The sequence below is a fragment of the Ambystoma mexicanum genome, chromosome 9, assembly GCF_040938575.1.
Source record: "Ambystoma mexicanum isolate Mex_15411 chromosome 9, UKY_AmexF1_1, whole genome shotgun sequence".
Taxonomy (NCBI): Eukaryota; Metazoa; Chordata; class Amphibia; order Caudata; family Ambystomatidae; genus Ambystoma; species Ambystoma mexicanum.
The window spans coordinates 439,523,704-439,550,047 of record NC_090931.1 but is presented as its reverse complement, the minus strand read 5'-3'; the positions used below and the strand labels follow the sequence as shown (position 1 = coordinate 439,550,047).

The window sequence follows — 26,344 nt, the reverse complement described above, 5'->3', positions numbered from 1 at the left end:
CTTGTGAAAACCTGTCTCACTACAATCACCTCACAGTTGGGTAGGCCAAGTCCCCAGAGCTCCAGACACAAACTCCGTATGAGACATGAACCTCAGACAAATCCTGTTATTTTCTTGCACTGTGGGGTTGTAGCCGTTACAATGCTTTAATATCCTAAGGCAAATGGTTTGAAAGAAATTTCCTGCAGCACAGCAAACAGTTTCTGGAACTATGTGTACAAAGTTCATGTTTACAGCATGACACCGCATTCTGTGTTACTCAGGCAGGAGGGCCTTGAAGGTTAAAGTGCATTTGATGACTTGTTCATGTGGATTATGTCGTTAGTGGAGAATTCGGCATTGTATGATCGAACCGAAAAAAAGGTCTGACTGTACAATACGACTGAAAAATGCTACCCACAAAAGTTCGAACCTTTGGTGGTAGTGCACCAAGCTCACTATACTTGTGGTATAGTGAGCAGGGGTTGCGGGGAAACCCCCGTAGTATGCAAGTGTGTTTGCATGAGAAAGGTGAAAACTTTTGGTAGTTCGCACCTTTCTCATGCAAACTTTCCGGCGTGGGAAAATCAGCCGCAATCAGATCACTTAGAATCAGAGAATTCAGACTCTTCTATATGGATTGAAATGAAGAGTTGCTAAGCAGGAACTAAAAGCAGCTCCTGGTGTCGGACATCATCCAGTAAGCCACAGTTATCCGTGGAGAACCAGGAGCTAGTACATAGCGCACCACACATTTAACTTCCATTAGACACTAATTAGAACTTTTGAATCTGAAGAGGTTCTATATATTAGATATAGTGGCAAAATGGTCTTCATGTACACAGTTAATTTCACATGGGTATGCTTGTATGGCACACGTGCATCTACTGGTAGCTGTACGTATCAAGCCAAGCAATGATGTGGGTTTCAATTTATGAAAAGTAGGCCTGCTAATCAGACCCCCACCCCCATTTCATAATGCTCCATGCCAAAAACATAGTGCACACATACCTTTGCTGTGGCCGTCTCCTGGCATCTCCTGCGCCTGCCCTGGCAGCAAGCCATGTTCAAACAGCTGCTGGAACACAAAGTTCCAACAGGAAGAGGCTTATAATTGAGTACGCCAGCTACATGGAGGCACATTAATACCCAAATATAAGCCAGGTCCGATTATGGCATGATGGCTACTTCCATTACACAATCATAAAGCCACAAGCTTTTTGAATGTTGTATTACTGTCAGCTTGGTAAGGTGACTCATACAAGAGAGTGCAAGGTGCGTATTAGCGATCTGGCCTGGGTGTACCCACAACACTCATGTGGGACCCGGCCCAGGACGCTTCTAGGGATAAGACCTTCCTCCAAGAGACAAGAACACTCCCTGGGAGGTCCCCGGGAACTAGTGCTTCAATTACTGGATTCTGCACTACAAACGACACTTTCACACCAGGGTGCCGATTATTGCAATCCCTTTGAAGTAGGCAGACAGAGGAAGGTGTGGAGTTGGAGAAACCTAAAGGAGAGGTTTAATCCAGAGAAAGGTTCCACACCATCTTACATTTTGCTGTTAAGACTCCCAAAACTCCCCACTTACTGCAGACAAGCCACTTTGGATGCGACATCAGCAGGCAAAGGACACGTTACAACAGCCTGAATTTGACCCCCAACAACAGGCTAGCTATGAACCAATCCGATATATAGCATGTTGTCTACACAAGGGAGGGAGCAGATGGGCACACTCGCCTTAGTGGACAGTTCTTCGAAACAAGAATGATTCACCTAGAACTCTGTTGGGGTGACAGTCCACTTCAAATTCCTCGGTCAGAGAGGTGAATACAGAAGGCTCGAACTATGGAAGAGGAAAACTGTTCTTCCTACTCATCTCAAGGGCACATTTGGGCTGAAACCATGTGGACAACGCCCACCGCAACCGAGGTACCAGTACCCAGGACCCTGCCACCAGATTTTAAAGAATTACTGCAAGTGCCCTCTACAAACCATTCTAGTTGGGGGCACAGAAGAAAGGGATCACTATGCCCCTGCAGACCGTGGATGGGCTCTCCCATCAACCAAGACTTCAAGGAACCACCATGGGCCCCACCTTGGTCTGGCTTTGAGCTGTGGGGTCTATCTTGACTCAGAGCTAAACATGCATAAACATGTCAAGGCAGTAGCCTCGTCCGCTGCCCACTCTACCAAACTCATCAACTTTTCTAGGAAATTCCTCACCCTCGACAACTGCCTCACGTTGGCTAGGGCCATTATTGGAAGCAAATTACATTACTGCAATGCCATCCTTGCAGGAACCTCAACAAAAAAAAATATTAAACTAAAGCTGATCGAAAACAACGCCCTCGGGGCAGTGTGGGGGCCTGAAACGATGCGATTCACATCTCTCTGGTAAGACGAAAAGCACACTGGTTACCAAACAAGGTGCGCATGGAGTTCAAAATCCATCACTCACAGTTGGCTCCACAATACTGCCCCACCATATCTCAAAAGGTCCAACCTGTGCAGTCTGCGATCCACACCCTCCACCTCTCCAATTACCCCTAGATTCACTAGGAAAATAGCGGGAGGAACTAGCTTCACGGTTATTGTTCCTATTCTCTGGAACACTCTGCCATTCCTCTAGTCAAGAAGAATCTTCCTACCTGATATTTCACAAAAAAGTAAAAACACCACTATTTGACAAATATGCTTAATACCACTGCCTGAAATGTATCGCCTGTAATTAAAGCTGTACTTGCAACCAAACTGTACCTGTAACCTTGTACCTGTCATAATGCACTGTATTCTTGTCTAGCGCCGTGATACCTCCGGGTCCTGTGCGCTATCAACAAATAAACTCAATACGGTCCCAAACATCACCTGCTTGGCCCAAGCTTCTTCATACCATATACCATTGCTGCTTGGACTGCACAGTATGTCGGACCCAGTCAAATAGCTCTGCATCCTAGAAGCCTGGTGCAACGATGTTCAGCATCAAAGACAAGAAAATATGGTATTGCTGTACTTTCAGACCCCCTTTTCTACCTTTTGAAAAAAAGGCATCTTCAGGAATTTTAATTTTTTTCTGCTGAAATCTTTGGAGTACAGCCGTCTTCCACCTAAAAAGTGCCATTTACTTTAAAATGCTCCTTCTCTGCGTTTTCCCTTACAGGGTTGGGCGAGTAGTGTTTGCCCTGGGTTACATTACCAAAAGAGGTAAAAAGGCATATCTGTCGGGCTGTGCCCATTTAAACTTTATGATTGGGATCATTGCTTGTATAGTAGCAGTAGGGAACTGTAGAAGCACTTTAGACACTAGTCTCTCTACTCCTGTATGGCAGCAGTCGTTTTGTCACACCAGGGTCCTCTCGGCTAAAAGTAGGAGCTAAGTAGCTTCCCCACCAATTTCAAACCATGCTCCCGCCTTCTGGCCTGGTGTGCCAAGGGTTCTCCCTACATATCCGACAAAGAAAGCAAAAGAACAAACATTCCTCCACTTAAGTATGTGCTGAGTTCTTGAGCATGGTGGGACGCAATGGGAAAGAAACACCCGTTTCCAGCAAGAGAAATACACCTGTATACTATAAAAAAAAGGTGCCCATAAACAACTAAGCCATTGAAGAAAGGAGGTGTCTGCATCTCTGCACTGCCAAATCTCCATACATCTATAGGGTCCATGCTGCCGTTCTAACCCATAGTAATCCCTGTTGGTGGCCCTGCAACATCAGACAATTCCAAAGTAACAAAAGAGAGACAAATGTAGGAAGCGGACAATGCAGTAGATCAGAAGGATTTCTCAGGTCTGCCCCTTCAGTGCTTGGTAACCATACGAATACATGTCCTAAATCATCAGGATCGAGTCCAACTATCAAGCAGGGGACAGTGTCTCTAAAAAGAATGGTGTAATTTCCCCCCCCCCCATCCCTCTGAGGCAGGTCAGCCACACAGGGCTAACTGTCCACCAGAAAGGGTACGGCAAATGTATTATTCTACCCATCAGTAAAGGGATTATGGGTCTGTCCTTACAATAGATAGGTGGGTCTTGTACTCTCAGAGTAACAAAACTCCCTTTCATCACCCCACAGCCATTGATACGAAGGTTACACAGCCACTTACAGAAATACAAATACAGAACAGGCAGACTGTCCACCCATCCATATGGCTGACAAAGTATGTTGCCACACCAGCAGAGGATTGGCATGGTGCCCAGAACCCACATCCACTGCAGAAGGTTGATGGAGGCCATCTAGCCTGGAAGGGAGGTGACCCAAACCTGGTCACACATTACTTTGCAAAAGGGTGATGGGAACTGTCCTCACCCAAGGGGGTAGTGGAGAACCTATTATCTACAGGCTTAGCCAACCCTTTCTCCCCACTATCAAGGGTATTAAATGCACCAGTCAATCATTCCTTGGTTCAAAGTGCATTTGTCACCCATTTGAGATCCATTCTCAGACTTTACCCTCTACATCACAAAGGTGGGAAGTGCCATTGAATAGTCCTTCTAGAGGAGGATCACACCAATGGTACCAGTGTAAAATGTCAGGAATCGACCCTATAGTAATGGGTTTTAACTCCCACACCACCAGGCAAAGAAGTGCAAAAGTCACATACAAACCAATATAAAAGTCACTTCAGGGGGCAAAGGCAAGGTGGAATCACTCGAGAGTCAAGTTGCCGTCAGCACTCATCCTTTCTCCGACCTTCAAGAGGTTAAACCTGGAATAAGAGTTTGCTTCCCGGTGTCAGTAGTCGCTCATAGGGCAAAGTCCTCCTACACAGCAAAATGGGGTTCCCTACTGGGTAAGTTCCCCATAGCACTGTACACTCCTCTATGGTGGAGTTGAATGAATTGTAACCCTAGCGACAATGGTCGGCTCCTCCTAAATGGTCAACCCCTGGTGGCAGCCATCCCCCTCAAGGGGCATCCAGAATCCCTTCAAGTGGATGTTGTAACAATCCCTTACAGAGATCTGAGGAGTCATCTCAAGGCCAAGCGTTTGTTGTTCATCCAGGGAAAAGCAGTGCTGGAAATGGAGGGAGAAACTAGCGGTATTCTAGTTTTTTTAGAGATATGAAACGTACACACATCACATAATAACCAACCGGATAATAAAAGTGAACATGAGAGAAAAATGCTTTCCTCCTCTTGAATAGGAGCTGAATTGACCAGCATATAAAATCATCCTTTAAGGCTCCAAATGGATCATACAGTCACATGCTTGCAGCCATTGTTCCTCACTCCCCCAGTCTATCACCTTCAATTCATACCTCTTAAGGGACATGCCACAGCTTTCCCCATTACCCACACACTGCTATGCCGTGAACAATCAGTGTTTGAACACTGGGAATAGCCAATGACTGCAGGTACAGTGTTATATGGCCACTCTGGCATGGGTTTCTGGTTTCCTCAGATTCCAGGGGATTTTTCCTCGGATTCAGAATCTATGGAAAATCTGGCCAATTCAAGCAATAGGGCAAAGTGGTGTTAGTAGTCACATGGTCCCAGGGCAGATTGTAGGGGTAGGCAAAGAAGGCGGCTGCCCAGAGATCAAAGTGGGAAGGGGTGCTGCAAAGGCAGGTGTGAATGTGTCAGGGAAAGGCAGAGGACTGATATTTTTATTTCATTAACATCTGCATCAGCACACTGATAGCGGGGACAAGGTCAGAATCCTGCTCTGACTTGCAATGTTCCCTCATCTGCCATACTGCATGCAGCATAGCCTTTTTACAGCACGGTCTCATCAGCCATCGCAAACATGAACGCCCATGACATTTAAAATGCCCTGCACTTTGATGATGCCCTGCCAGTCTTGAGCCTAGTGCGACTATTAAATACCTAACCCCTCCAAGAAGAAACTTACCAGGCTTGAGGGCGGAGGGGGGGGGGGCACTAAAGGGGCTCTAAAACACAAGGCAGCAGACAATTGAAGCAAAAGCCAAGTAAGACTAGAGAGAAATGCAGCAAGGCAGAGGACGGTACAGGAGGAATTTAGGACGAGAAAGAGCGGAAAGATGGAATGTACTGGGTTAGTGGCAGAGAAGAAAAGGCACAGAATATGAAAACAGGAAAGGAAGGCAGCCGGTCAAGTGGCACAGCGAGTAGAGCGCTCGCTTTGACATCAGTGCAGAGCCTGCGAACGCAGGTTCGAATCCCGGCAGCGCCAAACTCAGCGTTTCATCCTTCCGAGGTCGATAAATGAGCACCACACACCGTGGGTAATAATAAGCAGCGCTCAGATACCCGAGGGTTCGTAGCGCTATATAAATGCCAAATTATTATTATTATTACTGAAGAAAACAAATAAAGTGAATAATATGTGGGAATTAAATAAATGGGGAAAAAGAAAGAAATGGGGTGAAAAAAAAAAAAAGAGGACGAGAACAAGAAAACAAAAAAGCAAGTCACAAGAAAGAAAGCAGAGGATTGGGCAAACAAGCATGGGAAGCAGGAGATTGAATAAAAAAAGGAAGGCAGAGCAAGAAAAATAAACAAAGAGCAAGAAGGAAAGAATGCAAGAAAGTTCCCTGGAGGGGGACATGAAAGAGCACATGGAGTATACAGAGCGAGAGAGATAGATAGAGAGATGAGGTTAGGGATAAATGTAAAAGGAAGGCACAATGGAGGAAACAGATTTAAAAGAAAACAAAATACATTTGGACACATATGGAGTAAGTGATGGGTTGACAGATTAAGGAAGAAAAATCAAGGGGGATGGAAAAAGATTAAATACATTCATAAAGGTGTTAAGTGGTAGAAGAATCGGGAACCGAGAGGAAAGTGCACATGTAGAGATGTGAAGAAAACAGAATATTTCACAGGAATGAGATGATAGGAAAGGAGTGAGAAATGAGAAGAGTTTGAGATGCGATATTCTAACAGGGACGCAGCGAAAGTCTGAAAATAAAGTACGAGGGAAGCTATTAGAAATAAAAGAAGAGAGTAGCAGACCTGGACAGGTGATGCGAGGGGGAACATACAGGGAGAGAGATAAAGGTGAGGTGCAGACAGCAGGGAAAATGATAACTAATAGATTCAAAGGAGAACTGGATTAAGTGGTTTAGGGGGCGAAAACACAGGTTGGGAGAAAAAGTGAGACATGACAGAGGTACTGTAGGCGTAAGGATGAATGTTTAGGAAAGAGGCATTTATAGTGAGAAAATGTAAGTCAACTGAACCAATCACATGTTGTGCAAAAGCTCAGTGATATTAGTTATGCAAGATAAGGAAGGTGCGAGAGCTGTGTGTTTAGTAGAGAAGGGAGAGTGAAAGATTAAGTGAAAATACGGTACTGAGGGGGTGATCAGGAGAAAAGGAATGTATGTGACAGAGGCAAAATTGAGAATGAAGAGAAATATAGGAGACTGGAAACCTGCGCGATAAAGACTATAAAGGCAAGTGGCGCAAGCATTTAGAGAGGAGGCTGGGTGAGTGAAGGGTTATTGAAGAGGAGATGGGGAAGCAAAAAATCAAACTAGTAGAAATGGAAGACTTGGACACTATCCTGGTCTAAAAGGATGACTTTAGAGACCATCCTGGGGTCATCTGATCATCATCGAACGACATCAGACGTCATCACGCTGTTAAAGTCATCAGCAAATGTCTCCGAATGGTGGGTGATTATTTGAAGATGAGTTTAGGGTAACTTAATGAATATGTAAACATCATCCCAATTTTAGAAAACTCCGTTCCTGATGCTTTTAGGATGACTTGCTGATCACTTCAAGAGATTGCACGTTTGTCCTTGATGATTCAGGGATGACATGCTGATTACTTCAAGAGCATCGCCATGAAACATGTTGGTTTCTTGATGATTTGAGGATGACTTACTGATTACTTCAGAACATCAGAGTTTGTAGGATGATATGCGGACCAATACAGATTGTCATTCTGTTTTTGTTTAGTTGCACTTGTGCTAAATGACCCCCAATGTGGCTTGAGACTATGTTGGGCCAAAGTGGAAGGCAGAAGCCTAAACATAGCATGCACACCCTGGGTGAGAATCTTTTGCCATCCCAGTCAAAAGCAGGCACCCAGCACCCTTACAATCAATACATTTCATGCTGACTGCACCAATATATGCCAGTATTCACTTGTATTCATGTTTGCTTTGCGCATGATCCATCAAACAATTCAACAAACAACTGTAACCAAAAGGACCTCCACAATAAAAAATTAAAACAAAAATGTTTACAAAAAAAATGAAAATTAAAATAAAGGAGCAATAAACAAACGAGACTTCAGTTCATGGACTTTGTGGTTCCAACTACCCACAACCTACCAAATACAAGCACCAACAAAACAGAAACAGCAAAGACTAAACCCAAAAGACCAGGAAAAACACTAATCGAAAGAGGACGCCCACATCATGCCTCGCCACAAGAAAGACAAAGAAGCCAGAACAGACAACACAAATAAGAAAACCCAAACCACTCGGGAAGGCACCGACCAGCATGATCCCACAACCCCACAAAACTTGAATATAAACGTCCCAGATGGCCCAAGGGCATATACAAATAACAGAGCAACGACAGACTAGATTGCTCACAATCTGTCCACATACAACAACCTGGTAAACAAAAATGTCATAGCAACAACGAAAGCGTGCCTAATACAAACCAAACGGAACACGACAATTAATAAACCACCCCAAACCGGTCTCAACCATGGACAATACCCCAACTAGAACAAGGGACATGCTGGAATCCATCACTCTACACCCCCAAGATTGGAACAACAGAGGGGTAGCTACCCTATTTACCACCCTGAATGAACCAGAATCAACCAACCAAGCCCGCCATAAACCTCAGTCTACTGGATGAAGGGACTGACCAAAAAAAAACCACCCCACCCAACAGACTCAACCGGGGAAAACCCACCTGGAACGGAAACCTAACCAACACCACACTGGTCAGAACAAATACCAACAACAACCCGAAAGGGAAATCAAGAAAACTACACTGCAGCCTCCTCAACGTTAGATCCATGGCAAAACAGAAATCCATCACCTCCCAAGCAAAAGAGGCACAGACATGCTCTTCCTTACAGAAACCTGGCTATCAGACCACTATAAAGCCATTGCGAACAAAGCAATACCCGACAATTCTAAATTAATACAAGCCAACAGAGAAAACCAAAGAGGAGGCCGAATCGCAATTATACACAAAACACACGCCCAAGCATCTCAAATCACCACAACCAACGCGGAAGGCTAAGAATCCCTCCTTATCAAGAAAGAACTCAATGACCAATACAACATAGTATTCCTCCTGATCTACAGACCACAGTTTTACAATCCCCACTTATCAACAAAACTAGCGGAAGAGGCCGCCATGTCATCAACCCACAATGACAATCTAGCCATACTGGGAGTTTCAATATACGTTTCGAAAAAAGAAAAACAAAGCAAACTCACTCTGCACACTCCTGGAAACCTTGCAGTTGAAGAAAATAGTAAATGGAGCCTTCCACGAGACCAGACACAACATGGATGCAATTTTCTGCAGGGAAGAACTATGCACATCTGCGCCACCTACACCAATGGTGTGGAGTGACCACTACTTGATACCATTCTACATCAAACCCCAAACCCGCCTACTGGCCAGTAAGGAAGTACTCCATACCAGCAAGAAAAGAAACTGGAAGAATTTGGACCTAAAAGCCCCAACAAACCTTCTAGCAACCGTCCCAAGTGAAAGAGATCCCACCAATACAAATACAACAGAAGACACACTCAACAATTCTATCACCAGGGCCATTGACCAATTAGCACCAGCTAAAACATTCAAAGCAAAGGTTATTCTGCCATACCCTGTTGATTGCGCTTATCCTTGGACTACTCTAAGCAATTAACTAGCACAAAATATTCTAGGAGCAAGCTTCTTGATCAGATATCCATAAAATGTTTTCCCAGTCAAATAAGAGCCTTGGGTTCACACTGAATTTAATTGAACATAATATTGCACAAACCACGTGGATGCCAGGGTCCACGTGTTCAACTACTCACCCTTGTCACAGGGCTGTTCACCCCCCCCCGCCACACACACTCACACACCCTCAATCATAATACAACTTCACTCTGAACTTACACTTGCTCACAAATTATTCTTTCCTAAAAAGGTGTGCAGGATTAAAGAAATCTCCAGCCGATTTTATATTGTATCCCCTTCAACAAAAGGAGTGGCACTTCCCTTCTCTAGATGCACCTGACAGTCGAACTTTGGGGATTTGTCCTTTCCACAAATTAAATTTACTAACAAATAAACACGCCACAACACTTGCCTTTGACGAACTAGAAGCTACAACGATACAGGGTCTCATCAAGGATATAGACTCTAGCACTCCAACGAATACCAACCCGAATAGGATCATCTCTCAAAAGGAAAGGCTAATACGTAGAGGAATTTCTCAAAAATTACATGCGCCTACCTTGGCCCAATACTACAGAGCACAAAGAATAACGAGAGGATTGAGGATCTATCTTCACCCAACACCATGTAAGGAAGTCCCGGAGTTGTAAATTAATGGGAACAGATGCTAAATAAAATGTTCTCGGGACCTGATCATATGGACTATAGAAGAACTTTCCAAATAGGTTTCTAACCTCATTTTAGAGGTCAATGACTGAACAATTATCAGCCTTTGGGACCCGGGATGAACTCCAGACAATTCTAGCTGACATCAATACATCACTACACTCGTACAAAAAAAAAAAAGACATCGAACATAGAAAATTACGCACATTTAGATGACACACTGTATTACTCTCAAGATATAGTATATAGTTGGCAAGACTTCTACCAAAACCAAAGACCACAATGACCCAACAGATCCCAGAATAATACTCCAAATCGCAGTGGGAGCAACTTGAGCAGCGAAACACCAGCGAGCAGGGAAGAAGGCCCCCAAACTAGTGGGATTAACATCTAAAATTCAACAGTCCCTCTAAGACTTAGCCGACCAGCTCCAACAACAGAAACACACAGAACACCAACTCAAATTCCATCGGGTCAACAACCTTTTTTAGAAAGAGGAAAGGAAGGAGAGGACCAAAGAAAGCTAAGGTCCCAAAACAGACGAGGAACCAGTTATTAATATCTCCTCAAGAAACTGAACAGAAAATCATGGACATATGGAATCTAGGGCGTTCCCTTGTACTGACACAAGGTTCCTCCTTCTTTGAAGAAAGAACAAACGTATTCAGACTCATTCGCAAGATGTGTCTTAAAATATTCTTCGACCTGAAACCACCAATGTAGGAGACATGGGTCTTATTTGACTATTTAGAGAGGAGACCCAAAATTAGTTTTGACCCTCAGATTAACAACACCACTCTGAACATCTTAAAGAAGAAGAGGCATCATATCTCAAGACCATTAACTATAATAAGGTGACACCTTACAACATTGGTAAACAGAGTAATCTCTTTAAGGACTTGGCTGATGACAAAACTAACATTGAAACAAGCGGACAAAGTAGGAGTGTTGGTAATAATGGATACCTTTATAATAATAGATGTATGGATTTACTCAATGGCACAGACACTTACATTAAAAGTGGATACAGATACAGTACAGGCCATTGGCACTCTGGTTAAAGAAGTCCTGCATGGAGCAATTGACAACGAATGGATCATCCAGAAAACCAGATCCTTTCTCCTGAAAGTATTTCCAATAACTCCCGTATTCTACAGACGACCCAAGACTCAAAGATCTAAGAAACCCCCCTCTAAGGCCAATAGTCTCAGATCAGACAGCATCTCCGACCCTTTGGCTAAGTCCTTCAACCTATTGTACAGGCCACATCAACGTACCTGCAAGATACACCCAATTTTTTAAACACATGAAGGATTTGGGGACACTTCCTCCGAATTGTAATTTGATGTCCAAAGTCTATATACATCGACCCCTCACAACGAAGGGATAGACACATTGGAATGGGCACTCCTACGGGGAGGACCACTGTCGAGTTTCCAAGGTGTTTATTCTTTAACTCACGAACACATTTTTACACAATAACTACTTCTAATTCAACAACCAATTCTACATACAAGCATCAGGAACAACAACTGGGTAAGCAATGGCTGCTGCATATGCAAATACCTTTATGCACCATCTAGAACATAGCCACATTTTACAACACAATCATTGGTCATCTAAACTACTAATGTGGAGAAGACATATAGATGACATCTTTGTAACATGGACTGAGGTGAAAGAAGAATTGAGTGAGTTCTTGGATTTCATCAACTCCAAAAATCCCTGCATCAAGTTTGCCATAGAGATCAGTGAGCCACAACTACGTTTTCTAGATGTAGAAGTTAAAATCACCAATAAAGAGCTTACAACAAATATCTTCAGGAAAAAGATGGATGTCACCAACACTCTTGATTGTCTTTAAGGTGTCTCGAATGGTAACTAAGGTAATCTGCCATAGAGCCAATTTCTATAGCTCAGAAGGATAATTTCAGATGAAACCACTTATGTGGAAGAATCTCAGAAAATGTAAGAGCTACTACAACAGAGGATACCCAAAAGGGATTGTGACATCAGCAAAGATGAATACCACAGAACAGGACAGGAGAGTCTGTTAACCCTGCAACCCAAGACTAGTGACACTCCACTTCTGTACTCCATGAACATTGAGTCATAATCATGTCACAAGACTCCTAAAGAAAAACTGGAGATGGATCAAATTGGGACAAACTATTTCCAAAACCACCAATGTTATCCAAAACCACCAATGATTGCCTATAAGAGAGTGAGGACATTTCAAGAACAACTAGTAAAGGCAGAAAGACAAACTACACTGAAGCAACAGCTGTTGCATAAAGGTAAAAATTTGACTTTTGCGTGGCTAAGTTGCAGTAACTGCAACATCATTACAAGTAAAAAACATACACGCTCTGATGCAAATATACCTCTGATATTTTCCTACATGTGATACCAACAATATATTCTATGGGTTAAGTGGCCCTTGTGGCATCTTTTATGTTAGACAATCAGAAGAGCAAAGGAAAGGTGAAATGAGCATAAGAGTAATATTCGGATACACAGTACCAAATGCCCCGTTGCCAGACATTTCACAGAAAAAATACAGACATATGGCTGCACAATTACGGTGTGTTATTCTTGAAGTGGTGGGAAAACTACAAAGAGGGGGTGATTTTCCCAAAGAACTGAATCAAAGAGACTGTACTGGATAGACAAACTGGATGCCATTCAGCCCGCAGGGATGAACAAAGACTTTTTATTTGGTGGCATTCCTCAGAGAGAGGCTGTTCTTTAATCTTCATACCAGTGTAAAACTAAATACACAAAGTGATACCCCACGCTAGGGAATATGAGGCCATAGACATGGTTTAGACATGAATACCACATAATGTCAATTGGTTTTGGACTTCGAGAATGAAATAACAAGGTGACCATTTAGAGAGGTCCCATTAGATTGTAAGCAGTAGAGGGTTATTATCATTCAACTGGATTTTGACTCCCCATATAATTTCTTCATAATTTTCTACAAATTCTAGTTCCTGCAATTTATTCTAGTGCATTGTATGTAATTTGTGTCCCCATTTGTTCACCTAGGATTTGTACCATCCAGGGGGGCTATTCGGGTTCCTCATACTTGTATATCAGCAGTTGGATATTTCCTTCCGTTTTCCCTAAGATGGAATCATTATAACAGATACCTGGCACAAGGACATTGACCTTTATTTTTGCCATTCTCCATGTAGGGTCATTAAACTAACCGCTGGGATGCTGGCGTTTACATGTGACGTTACTGCGCACCCACGCGATGACATCAGACGTATGAACGCTAAGTATATCTAGCGTTAAGTCACTGTGGTGACGACTCCCGCACTTGCAGGAAGCCGGCACCTCGCCACAATTTTCCACAACTAGGAGGTAAATAGATCTGCATGTAAGAAAAGATTATGCCATGGATTAGTGTTCCCTGAACTAGTTGGCTTTTAAAAACTTTATAAAGACTAACGATTAAAATGTAAAAATGTATACTTTCCATGTAACTAGACGGCCTGAGTTCCGTCAGCTTGAGTAAAATATAGATATGATCCCAGAGGGGATACATTGTATGTCTTCCAGTTTTACTGGCAGATACGATTCCTCACACTATGCTTTCTCCCTTAACTTTTAGACATTACGCTTCGTTATACACTAGGTCTAGCTTGCTCCACTTGCTACCAAGACTGCGTTATCAAGCTAGTAATAAAGAACAAGGTATGACACGCGCCTGAGGATTCTTTAATTTAATGGTATAACAGCCACAGGTTCACAGCTCCTAAAACGATGCTCATTTTTTTTTAACACAGTGGAGATTCACGTGGTTGAAAAGACCTAGGATTTGAACAGTTGACACTCTTGAGAACCTGAAATGTATCCTATTGGACAAGAGGACCCCGGCATCCTGATATCCAGGTGAATGATAACCCAATTCATGCGAGATCTACATTTTTAGAATTTAGAAATGTACATCTACATTTTGAATACTGTTATTATACTTTCTTTAAATTACAGGTTCTGTTTAGAAGAACTTGGGAATAAGTTATCAAGCTTACTGCTCCGGACGTAGGCAAGTGTAGTTGAAACGCGTAGAGCTCGTCATTATTGAATTGACAAATTGGTTGATCGTTTGTTTGCCATACTTTTTGTCACTTAAAGATTAAATGTTGTGCACAGATACATAGTGAATTGTGCATTATTTAATACTATGTAAACTTTCTATTTGGATTTCAGTACCTACATTCTGTAACTACTGACTGAATACATTTGAATGGGGTGCTGGGGTCACAAGGGTTTCCTTAAACAGGACCTACTCTTTCCCTTACATACTACTCAGCCTTGTGCAAGGGCTGTCTCCCCCGCCCCCCACACCCTGAATTGTACTCCACACCCTGAATTGTACTATAGACACTTAAAACTTGCTCACAAAAAATTCTTTCCTAAAAAGGTGTGCACGTTCAGAGAACTCTCCAGTCGATTTACTATAAGAAAACATGTCTGCCATGGCTCTGCCATACACTCCTGTTGGCTTTGACTTTAAAAATGTCTTGTTACAACAAGAAAGCCTGTCCAAACTGGCTAATGCAGGTGAGTCTAGATCATGCTTATCAGGTTTGTTTTACCATTGATGCCCAGTGCAAAAAAGCCACGCCACAGTAAGAAATGGCTTGACTGGCTGCCCTAAATGCCAGTTTAGACACATACTAACACTCATCATGCTTGCTTTGTCATAGAATCCCAGTAAAACAGGCCGTGAGCAAGAAGAACCACTCAGGGAGACCCGTGGTGGCTGAGGACACAGTACGGCTGCAAGGCGGGTGGCGAAAAGCAGCTGCTGTCGGACAGTAGAGGAGCCAGTCAGGAAGGAGCTCCTTGCGATATTGCAGTCCCATCGGCGCTGGATTCGTGGAGCAGAGGCTCCCCTGCTGATGAGCACCAGAGGGAAGATCGAGGTGGGACCAAGCCACCCCCGCGCCAGGGAAGCAGCATCCCGTCAGAGATCCGCAGGATCCGGAAGGGGTATACCTGTAGCCCACTGCTAAGAGCTGCGCAGCGGAGAAGGGCACCCAGAGTGGTCAAGAGGCCAGAGAGGGGCCACACAGCGAAAGTCAAGAGTCAGGAAGGCGGAGCACCGGAGGGGCTTGACTTGCCCCTACTCCACTTCCTTAGGGGAGAACTATCATAGGTCAGCATGAGCTCGGACCAAAGAAAGGGTGCAACCAGGCAGAGACTGATCAGCAGGCAGTGATCACCAGCTTTGAGCAGAGTGGCGTGAGGAGTGGAGAAGCACAGCGGGAGGGCCCCTGCCCAAGCTTTTAAGCCAGCACTTTGCAGAGAAGAACAAGGGAGGCTCTGTGGCGTTATCGCCGGGGCGGCTGGAGGCCAATTTGAGGTAATTTATGGAGCTGCATATGGTCAGCACACACCCATCCAGAAGCACAGCAAGGGAGCAAGAGGCGCACCACGCATAGGAGACAGTGACCGGTGGGGCCCTGGACTCCGTGGGCCAATCCTGAAGCCCAATAGAGGGCTAGAGTCCTTCTACATCCGTGGTGGGCAAGGAAGAATAAGGGAGAGGCCATTTGGTCGGGCTCAGGGTAGAGTGATTCTGGCACCAATGCCAGGAGGAGGGTCATTTGAAACCAGAGGAGGACAAACAGTATCTCACCTGCGCACAGTTAAAGCGGCAGGGGGAGGAGGTTACTACGCCCTGAAAAAGTGGCCTGAACAGGTCAGAAGGGTCTGACAATATCAGGGAGAAGAGGACCCAACCCCCAATCAGACCTGCCTACGCACTAGATCCAAAACCAAGGTGAAGGACATGCAAGCTGCATGAAAATCTGCAGAGACAGCGAGGTACCAGCTGGGGGAGATCAGGGGCCCGGGCAGGAGAGGATTTGAGAGCGCTGGCAGGCACCGCAAAGATGAAGTGGTCACCCAGGAGGTCCTTTGCCAATGCTTTCAGGATTTTGGGGACAAGATAGCGAACACCATTCAATCGCAGTTGAGCATGATGCAAATGGATCTGTCCCAATCATAAGAGGTGAAGGGGGACATAACAAAACTAGAGGAGCGGACCGATGCAGCGGACAGCTATGAGAAACCTGAAGGTGTCTCACTTACTAGTCCCCGGGGATCTGTCATCTAGGTGGCCGGGACACAGACATCGCTATTAGATCCAGTTCCTGGGGGTGGACCAGTGTGGTAGGATCCCCTGGATGGAGGGTTGGGTGGGGGGGGGGGGTGAGTATAGTCTTCAGGGAATGGATGTTGGACATCAACAGGCTAGAAGTGGTACCTCTTTTCTGAACACCTTTTCCCCATCCTACCTGTAGGATATTCAAAAGCTTCCCCCCCCGGGACGCTTTATCCAACAAACACTTTTTCACACTGCGAAAGACAACGGACAAACACCAGAGCCCTGATATGTCCCAACACAAGGGTCAGGCAATTGCAGAAAACTACGCACACCCGATGGCACTTTCCCTTCTCCACAGGTATAAAAGACAGAGCACGAGACCACACTCTGAGCAAAGCCGAACACACGAGGAAGCAGCAATTCCGGGACGGCAGTTAAAACAGAGGAAAAAGGCGGTGGAAATCGAAAGACCCGACAAGGAGGGGAGTGCCCTTGACCTTTTCAACCCAGACGCACAAAGCCTTCGATGAAAGAACCATAAGAACAGGAAACGCAGCTTGCGATTGGTGTGACAGATATCAACGGTACACAAGGCCCTACCACACTGATAGCCAGGGCAGGGAAAAGAGCTTGCCAGCATGGTACCATCCTTGACTCCAGTGGAAGAAAAGCCAACATGTTCAGTACAGTCTGTGAGACGGAAGAAACTGATAGGGGACTGGACTGACTGCAGTGGCAACATTTTGCCTGAAAAAAAAGAAGATATAGACAAAGGTCTTTTGTGAACTAACGAGCGCCGGCGTCACGTGGGGGCTCATTAGAAAGACTCCGACAGAGGCCCCGATCCAACAAGGAGAATATGGTGGATTGAGAGAACTAAAGAAACCAAGAGGCCATAGGGGAGGCCGGTGTGAAATGTCAAAGTGGTCATACAAGGGTCAAGCCAAAACCCCTTGTACAGTCGAAAGTCTGACACATTGTGAAGTAAACTGTGTTACCGAGGGGAACACTGTATAGATGATAAAGTGAAACCTACACTTGACAGTTAGAAACACCGAGTAACCCAACGAGACATGCTTGCCCTTCAGAAGTCAAGTGACAAGTGGTTTGGAAAGAAGATGGAGGTCTCAGCCCGGGCAAGGGGGGCCCAAGTTAAGGGGACACCAGTAACCCAGTGAATTGCTAAAAAAGACATTGAGATTCCTGAATATTACAAGACGATGAATTGAAAAACTAAGTGAACTGCATTGTGGTGACAAACGTGAACCCGACTGAGGGATGTCCACAGTGAGTTGTTGGTCTGAGCCGGATTGAGGGAGGCTGATGTTGTGAAAGGGATCGGAGCCCGGCTCAGGGGGATCCTTGGGTGAAGAGTAATCACCCAACGAGAAGAAACAGAAGGAACAGAAGGAACGTTCGTTTGCGAGTTATCAGGCCTTCCGAGGCAAGAGACTTTGCATAAAGAGAATTGGCACACAAGGCCCCGATATTGGAAAAGGAACTGTAAACTGGGGCCAGAGAAGTCCAGAAGTGTGCTGTGCTCAAGTGTCCCGCCTTGTCTTGTGCTTCAAACGCGGGGAAGGGAGACTGCGGCTACAACATCCAGATATCCTTTTGAGAACACTTCTTTATTTCTTTGTTAACATTATTCCACACTATTTTGTATTTTTGTATTTAGAGGCAAGGGCTGGCAATAGTTTTTTTAGTATAGGCCATTTTTATTTGACTACACTCCACTAGGACTGTATTAATATTATTTGATGGTCGTTGCTGGCTCCCATCTTAGGTTTACGTTGGGCGTTTATCTCACCCATGTTTGCAGATTTATAAACAACCTTCAACTGTGATCACTTGTGTCTGTCTTGATTTGATACCATGCCTTCCTTACAGAGCACCATAGAACAGGTCGCAGAGGAAACAAGGAAGATGGACAAGTTGTAAGAGAAACTAGCAAGGGTCACGCAGAACCTTGAGACCCAGAGTGTAGACCTTGAAAACCGCTCGAGAAGATCTAGCTACAAAATAAAGGACCTCGCTGAGGCGGACAAGGAACTATGCACAATGGCGCAGCAAGTGTTGGCAGACCTGCTAGAGGTGGTAGACTGGTCGAGGAAAGAGCTGGACCGCATACACAGAGTGGGGCCAAAGGGGGGGGGGCAGACCCAGAGATTTAGTGGTGGCATTAAATGAGTACAGGCAGAAGGAGAAGGTGCTGGCAGCTGCCTGGAGGGCCAGATCAATCAGCTACAATGGCTCGGAAACTTCAGCTATTCCAGGACCTATCCCAGACCACCCTGGTGAAGCGTAGGATGCTGGGCCCGGTGGTTAGCGCCCTAATGCGAGCAGACATACGCTACAAATGGACCTTTCCTGTTGGACTACTGTTCGAATGGGAGGGGAAACAGCATCGGGTCACCACCTGCGAGGAAGATACGAGTGTACTGAAGATTGAGGAAGAAGGGTCACCAAGGCAAGAACAAAGACCGGTGAGAGAACCGCTCAAGAGGTAAAATGTGGGAGTGGATGAAGTTTTCGACAAGGGGCTAAAATAAATGGGGCCTAAGGGGCCCGGTTTAACTCCCCCTCCCCCACCCGGGGGCAGGAGTGCAAGGTGCCCATATGCCCATAGACCGGAGCACCACGCTGAAGGAAAATGGGGGTTACAGGAAAGAATGTTGTAGCCCGCCCAGGGGAGGTGGTACAGGATGTCTTGGTTTATCTACATGGGTCTGGAGGGACCCACACAGGTTTACTCTGGGTTGTTACAAGGGCTCAATTCCAGAGATGATGGGTCGGGGAAGCTAGAGGCTGGTTGAGCCCACCCAGAGGGGCAGGGGCATAGCCTAATGGCAGGCACTCATTACTGCGAGCCACACGGTAAGATTACCATGGGAAAGAGGTAAGTGTTTCAGGTGACCTCCCTAAACATCAGGTGGCTTTATTCCCTGGTTAAGAGACTAGGAAGATGGAAAAGTTCTTGGGGCGGGGGAAGTCAGGAATTGTAGCCCTCCAAGAGACGCACGTTCGGAGGTGAGACAGGCACATGCTGAAAATCAAGGGGTACTGCCATCTGTTCCAATCCAATGCCCCAAGGAAGAAAGGGGATGTTAAATCGTTATTCGGGACATTCCAGGCCTCCAGGTCATAACTACAGAGGGGGACAAGGAGGGTAGGTATCTGCGACCTCTTTCCAATGGTAGAGGGGGACATCTACAGTGGCAGCAATCTACACCCCCAATGCAGGACAAGATGGGTTTTTGCTGGCGACACTCATCACATTGGAGACGTTTGGCAAAGGGCAGATAATACTGGTAGGAGACTTTAATCTGGGGTGGGACCCAAGAGAAGACAGGAGCGCAATTCAAAATTCAAAATCAAAAACACTTACAGAAAGAACAACTTATTTTTCAAACACGTAGCAACCTTTATGGGCTAAATGATGCCATTGAATGGCACAAAGTTAAATAAGTTCAGGTAGTGCATTGATACACTATACTGTGCCCTTCTGGGTATTTAGTCTTTATTTTTTGCTCCGTTTCAACTTTGAAACTTTTTTTTCCCATTGGATCCAACTAGTGCCCACTTTTTCTTCATTACTTTTCATTTCTGTGTTACGATGAGAAATGACTGGGCTGTCGAGTGGTGGTACCTTCTTAGTTCCACCTTGCAGCTCCCCTCTCCACCACTAGGACAACTCCCCCACCGGCAGACCTTTGATTTTGCATGGACACTAACAAGGGACTTTCTCCTCCCTGCCCTGACTCCCTCATGATGGCTGACGGCATTGTGCCTAGTCCCGCGGGCTGTCGGGAGTGCTTTTTATTTAAAATATGCACGCTTTTTCGTCTCTGCAGTAAGGGGATGCCTCAATACTACCCTGCAAGAATAACCTCCTGAGTAGCGGTTTTAATTGTGGCATACGCCAGACGCGAAGACAACAAGCGCTAGTGTGGGTAAGCTGACTAACTCTCAGGATATCTGAAACACTATGCTGCAGTGACACCAGTGCGTCACTTACAGTCTACACTAGCTGTTAGTCCCGTTTTTTTGCATTTAGAACATTTTTATGACATCCGCTTTCATTTTAAGTCAGTGGATGCTAGCCCCCACCCTGGCGTTTTGATTCCTCTCTGAACCTAGTGAAGGAACTTATTTAGAACACGCCCTAACCACGATGCCCTCAGAGACCACTTTAATAATTTCTGGTTGCATAACCCTGATATCAAGGTAAGAGGTAGTTTGATTAATATCTTCTTCCTTGATAATATCTGGTACTATTCCTTTACAGACTTTGCTATGCGAGTCACCACGACACATGTGTGTTCTGTCTTCTATAATTGAGATTATTTAGAGATAATGTAGTGTTGAAATTCTGGCCTTTACACTCATCAAAATTGATTTTTAATAAAAGCACAATATGTTGATTTGGATATTGGTGCACACTCACGTTTAACAGTTAGCTTCCTTAGGTTCTAAATAGTAGTTTTGATACAACATGTATGTATCGCCACAGAAATTGAATCTGTAAAGGGTGCACCATGTGCTTGAAGACGGAATAATACCCACCCTTCCCCTGTACTACTGCCACCCTGATGCTAGGTAAAAGATGCATTTGTTTATCTTTTTCCAAGCTAAACTAGATTTCATCGGTTTTCTCTGTAGTGAATACTTAGACTCACAGATTGTTTTTCTAAACGTTTTTTTCAGCAGCACCAACTTGGTTTGAGCCCTTTGTAATGCTGAAGTGCCACAATGAAAGTTAAAGAGAAAGTGACGGATCAAAATTCCTCCTGAAGAAAGTTCTAAAGAAAATATACGAACTGAAACATGTCGAGGCATAACACCAGTGATTAGATCTACTGGTCTGTGTATTTGGGTCACCATTGAGTAAGAATTTCCCTCTCCTGTATGTGCTTTACTAAGGTGTAAATAGGAATTGTGCTCTAGTCCAGTGAAAGACTAGTGATGAACTGTTACAATTTAATTGTGAGCATTTCGCTTGGTGTCACTTGCACTTTATATTTTATTAGGTTTTAGCATATGTATGTTTTTTATGATTTTTTTAAAGATTATTAATAAAATGTATATATTGTGATATTAGTCTGGTGCAGCTGATTGTTCTCTCTACTCTTATATTTTGCCCAAAGGAAATACCTGCCTCGGTGCCCTCTCCGTAAGATCATTCCTCAAGAACGGGAAGAACTTGCAGGAGACTTTAGTCCCAAAGAAGTGAGGGTGGCTACTGCTGCCTTGCTATCAGAAAAAGCCCCGGACAGCTTTGTAGCATTTTTACAAAACCTTTAGGGAGGCACTGATACAGCGCTTAGTCTAGCTCTTCAACTCTTTTGGGGGGCGGGGGCAGGGTGCATCACCCCGACAACGGAAGAAGCCAAGGTTGTGCTGCTCCCAAAGCCGGGTAAGAATGTCACCATGCAGTTTGTACCAGGCCGATTGGCTTTATTAATCTAGACACAAAGATCTACACCAAGTTTCTGGCATTAACGCCTTGATAAGCTCCCCCTCAAATGGATTGCTCCCGACCAGCATTAGGGCCTCCCCAGATATTAGAGCTTTTCCCTTTTCGGGGTGAGGAACATAGAGTCACAGCGTTTGCTGATGACATGCTCCTCTTGATAACAGAACCAGAAACCGCATTTCCAGGGATCTTGCAGGAACTTCTTCTCTTTGGGGCGGTGGCAGGGTTAGAAATAAAGGCCCACAAGTCAGTTATTAAATGTGACCGCCCCCTCAGCAAAGCTAAGGAATTGCAGGGTATAGTACCCGATAGATGGGTGGAAACCAGCATTAGATATTTGGGGGTCCAGATTACTGGTTCTCTTTACTGTGCTAACTACCCACCTTTACTGGAAAAGCTTAACTGGCTGCTGGCGGAATGGGTAACCTGGATGGGGAGAATAAATGTCCTTAAAATGCTGATTTTGCCACAAATCCTGTACCATTTCACAGCCCTGCCAGTGGGGGTTCCCTAAGGTTTCTTGAGGACCCTTCAAAAACATGGGGGTTCATTTATTTGGAACCACAAGAGACCAAGGTTATCTATGTAGATGCTAATGCCTCCCAGAAGCAAGGGAAGGCTGTGAGTGCCAAACGTCTGCCTCCATTTCCCTGCAGCTCAAATCAGAGTGATCCGGATTGGTTCAGGGGCGACTGCAGGAAGGTCTGGTTCGAATGAACAAAGCAGTGGTGGGCTCGCCGCTGGACAAGGTGTTGTGTCGACCCAAGGTGGACAGACCTGCAAACAAATACCAAAGCAGGATGGGAGCCATAGAGGGGGACTCATGGGATGAGCAGGTGCGAAGGGTGAACTTTACCACCCCATTTACATCGTTGTTTAGGAATCCGCAGTTCACACCAGGTATGGAAAGGGGTGCCTTCAATGGGTGGGAGGCAGCATGGTGCCGCAAACTACGTGACATGTTCTCGGGTCAGGACATTAAATCCTTTGCACAGTGCAAGCAGGACTTTGGGCTAGATGAGGGGGGGGGGGGGGAGAGGTGTTGCTACTTTCAACTGAGCCACTGGCTTACAAACCCAAAAGTCTAGTCAGTGGCCACCAGAATTCTCAAGCCCTTTGAACGGTTTGTAACGATGGACACAGGGACAGGCATTTGATAGGAGCGTTATATGGAATTATAGCAGAAGGGGCAAGGAGCCAGGCATGGCACTATATGGAGCAGTGGGAAACGGCAGTGGGGCAGCCGCTGGAGGGGGGGGGGGGACTTTGGACTCCGTTATGGGCAGATATCCCCAAGCTCATGCAGGCCATCCAGAATGGCATCTCACCCCAGAAAAACTACACAAATTCTACCCAACTGCGTCAGTGCTCTGCTGAAGGGGGATGTGGGTAACTGGGATTGTGGAAGCATATCTGGCGAGAATGCCCAGTCATACAGCCTTATTGGGACATGATCCGCGCAGCAATGATTAGTATTTTTAGGAGTCACATGCCGGACAACATAGGGATGGCCATCCCGGGAATGGGCAGGGTTATGGAAAACCTACCCTCGAAAGCTCAAAGAAAGACATCCGTCATCCTGATAGCGGCGACAACGCTTGTGGTGGTACACAAATGGAAACAAAAAGCTGCCCCCACAGAACACTAATGTGTTAGTAAAATCTGGAACTTTGTGGGTGTCCTATTTCGATTCAAGGGGGATCAACAAAGGTTTCTCTCAGACTAGGACATTCTCCTGCATCATCTGCAGCGGGACTCACGGCCATTTGGTGTCCGAGGAAAATGAGATTGCTGGGGCTGGTGCGAGTTCTCGCTATACTTGGGGAGAGCATCTTCACAGGAAGCTGGGAGGAGATATGGCTGAAGTTACTTGGGGAGCCGAGGACTATGGGTGGGGGGGGAGGAGTCTCAAGCGGTGCAAGGGCCCATACAACGGGTGGTGAGAGAGCTGGCCACTCACAGAAACTTGGGACCGGGAGCCATCTACAGAGTTTATGGACTCTGGGGCGGGGGTCTGACGGGGCAGGACTGGGTGGGTTGTTGGTTACATGTGTTGGGATCGAGGGGTGGGGGGTTACATGTGTTCTTACTGTTAAAAAATGCCAATAAAATATTTTTTTAAAAGTGCATTGTTACTGTGCTGTCTTGACCATCCAAAACACACCCACAAACACATTTTTTGACTCAACATTCACTCGCTTATTCACACACAGCATTCACTCACTCATTGCATGAGAGCATAAGAAGTGACCATGCCATTCATTTTATATCCCCCTGCACCTGTTCCAGATAAGCACAGGGAAATGTTTTTTCCCCTGGGCTTTGAAAAGCGCACCTCTTTTGAAAATCGCGATTTGGCTTAAAATGCCTAGAAACCCCTTTCCACCCCCTGCCTTGTGCAGTTGTGCATTTGGTAGGAAGAGAGCGGCCCGCCCCTTTTTGGCGTAAGTGAAGTGAATGAGCATTCCAACAGTTGCATCAAACACGCTTTGAAAATCGTGGCATGATGATGTATCCCTACTGATCACTTCTTTACGCAGTACATTCATTTCAAAGAGTGTAGTTCGAGGTGTCAGAGTGGAATTAAGAATGAGAAAGGACACATGAGAAGGAAAGGGTACATGGGGTATTTACTGTTTCTGAAGTCATTAACCCGAGATTAGCTCATGACTGGAATCATTAGCCCCAGAGTACGTACTGTGCACGCCATCATTCAGGTATTCGGTCATATGTAATGGATTAGCAGGTACTGTATCAAACGTCAACAGTTCTAGGGCAGGTACTGTGTCCGGCATCCGTATGCCACATCCGGTACTGTGTCTGTAATTATTTGCCCCAGGGCAGGTATTGTCAGATGTAGCTGGTGAGCAGGTACGTACTGTATAAGAAGTCATTAGCTGCGTAACAGGTATTGTGTCTGCACTCATTCGCTCCAGAGGATACTATTAGCGCTAGTGTAGTGTCTGATGATATTTATCAGGGTGTTGTTTCTGTGTCTGCAGCCATTAGACCTAGAAAAGACAGTGTCTGCAGTAAGGGGCATTAGACCCAGGGAAAGTACCGGACCGACCTGCAGCCACTAGCCTTAGGAGATCATTACTTTCAGAGTAGGCACTGGAACTGGAGACAGTGCACGTCCGCAACCATTAGCCGGTGCACACACTTACACCAGACCACGGTCTGTGTAATAGCTGCACAGCAGTTCCTGCCGTTTTTGCGAGCATCCCAAAGCCTGAACTGTACCGTAAATCGATACCAAAAACAACAGGCTACAGTATTTAATTTCAAAACCAGATGTTTAGAAGTCACGTACTTACAATTTTTAATTTCATCATGTGTTAAGTACAACACGACGATTTACAGCTTCAGCCTCTTACTTATACGTGCATTTCCAGGGGTTGAAAAAGGGCTCCTCTGTCTTACCAACACAACAACAAAGGGGTGAGAACAATCTAAGTTAATGTATGCTAAAAGAAATGCATACAAAATTCACTAAAAGAGCTGGATATTATGCACTCACCTGATGCTGCCTGGAAACTGAAAATGAGAGTTTCGTAAAGGGAGGCTTATGTTGCTCCCATTATCAATTGAAAGACACATTTAAAGTCGTTATGAGACCCGATAGCATAGTGTATTCGTTTAAAAGTTTGCCGACATTTTATGAAATGCCTTTACGGTGACATACTGTATTTCTGTTATTTCTGAAGTGCCGTTAAGCCCTGGTGACGTTCTCACGTAGCACGTCTACGTGCTTAGGAAAAGATTCAGGAAGGAGGTCTCCATGCCGTACAAGGTCATGTATTTATTTTTTATTGTATGTTTATAAGACGCTTCTACATCTCGGAAGTGTTTCGAAGGGCCAGGTATATTTAGGTGCCGGTGGGTTTGCTTTTCCTATTTTGATTGCACCAACGGCGGATCTGTGTCTTCTTGGCTGGTAAGTATATCCCCAACCCAGGCTCCCTTTACCCTCTTCACCCCCAAGCAGAAGTGATATATGGCCGAATTTCAGGGCAGATGTTTTTCAGGAGTGCTACAGCATGAAGTACCCTTGGCAGGATTTTTCTAACTTTACTGCCTTTAGGAGGTGAGGGGTTCTGATTTGAACATTGCGGGGAGATGTGCCTAACTTTGCCAGGCAGTGTGTTGTGTTCCTTGCCTTGGTCCTCCATGAATGCTTGTTTGAGAGAATGCCTGGTAGAATGTATGCCTGTGGAATGTGTTTTTGTTTTATTT

General features: G+C 45.2%; 1 protein-coding gene across 2 annotated transcripts in view; it reads right to left on the bottom strand.

Moving 5' to 3' along the window:
- POR (cytochrome p450 oxidoreductase) overlaps positions 1-25,719 on the bottom strand; it is a 964,880-nt gene extending 939,161 nt beyond the window's left edge. Inside the window, exons 1-2 of one of the 2 annotated variants that reach the window (XM_069614935.1) lie at positions 25,629-25,647; positions 25,426-25,526 (exon numbers count right to left, since the gene is read on the bottom strand). The gene's annotated coding sequence lies outside the window, so the exon portion shown is untranslated. Of the gene's footprint in view, positions 1-25,425; positions 25,527-25,628 lie in introns of both variants that reach the window. The other variant, XM_069614934.1, reaches the window with a different exon arrangement.
- Between the last annotated feature and the right edge of the window lie 625 nt (positions 25,720-26,344).